This window comes from Egretta garzetta, unplaced genomic scaffold, assembly GCF_000687185.1.
Source record: "Egretta garzetta isolate BGI_Z169 unplaced genomic scaffold, ASM68718v1 scaffold45, whole genome shotgun sequence".
Classification (NCBI taxonomy): Eukaryota; Metazoa; Chordata; class Aves; order Pelecaniformes; family Ardeidae; genus Egretta; species Egretta garzetta.
Window position 1 is genome coordinate 12,052,065 of NW_009260028.1, and position 1,234 is coordinate 12,053,298.

Sequence of the window (1,234 nt, forward strand, 5' to 3'; positions counted from 1 at the left end):
TCTTTCCCAGGGCGCTCTTCTTCACTCTGCTGCCCCAAACCTCCACTTCAGTGAGCGTGTTAGAAGGCGGAGAGTAAAGTGGTGTGGTAACTTGTCCTCACCACCCCTTGGTTCTGATTGCTGCATGTGTTCCTCCTACACAGTGATAGAGCCTGCCATGTCTGGGTCACATGTGATTCAGGAATTTACAGTGAGCAAGCTCATTCTTCTTTAAGCTCAATGGACACTATTGTAAATAACTCAGTGGAAACTGGTCATTAACTTGAGCTCACAAATACTCTTACTAGCCATAGCATTTAGGTACTGATTTTGTGGCACAGAACAGCATCAGAAAGCTGCTTTTCTATCCCCCTAGTCCAATTTCTGTTAGGCAATAAGATTACTGGGTAAAGGACTTCTGCATTTTGCAAAAGGTCACACTGATTGATCTTAGCGGTTATATATAAACATTTTAAATATATCAATAAATTTCAGGATAATCATTTGCATTCTGCTTTTGATTCAAGTGAATCTATAAGGAGTAAAAATCTTTGACTTGTGTTTTCCTTGCTGAAATATCAGTGATCAGATCCTGATATAAAAGAAGATCCATTTGGTTGCAATTCATTAGTGAAACTGCAAATTATCTTTGCAATCTTAGAGTCCATAACCTAAATTAGCTTTTTATTATGTAGGAGTCTCTTTTGCTCAATTTGGCCTCAAATATCTAATGCGTTTGCCTTCTGCACTCAGTGAAAGGATAAGCTATTTTACTATAATATCTTTCTAGTTTTTAGTACTTACAACCCTGAACTGCTTGAAAGTGACAGGAGTAGAGATTTGCCCATAGATTTCAGCAGGGCTGCGCCATTTACAAAAGCTGAGCGCTAGTCTTCAGGATGAGACGCAAACCAGTAGCTTGTATTTGATGCCTTGCATGCTCAGCAGAAACTGCTGTTGTGCCCGAGTCTGTTTAGCGAAGTTTTGGTGTCTTAATAAAAGCACTCTTGTAACTCACTGTTGACTTTTGTACTGTTATATTTTCCTTTTATGACTTAAGTCACAGGTAGTAAGATGTGGATGTGCCAGCTTCTGAAGGACTGTTCAAGTATCAGTATAATGTTCACACATCACTCAAAACACAATACATGACCTTATCCAAACACCAATGGACTGCAGTTGCCAACAGCTATGTACTTTCTTCAACATTATAAAGGGCAAACATATTTTTAGTTTCATGCTTTGCAGGAAAGAC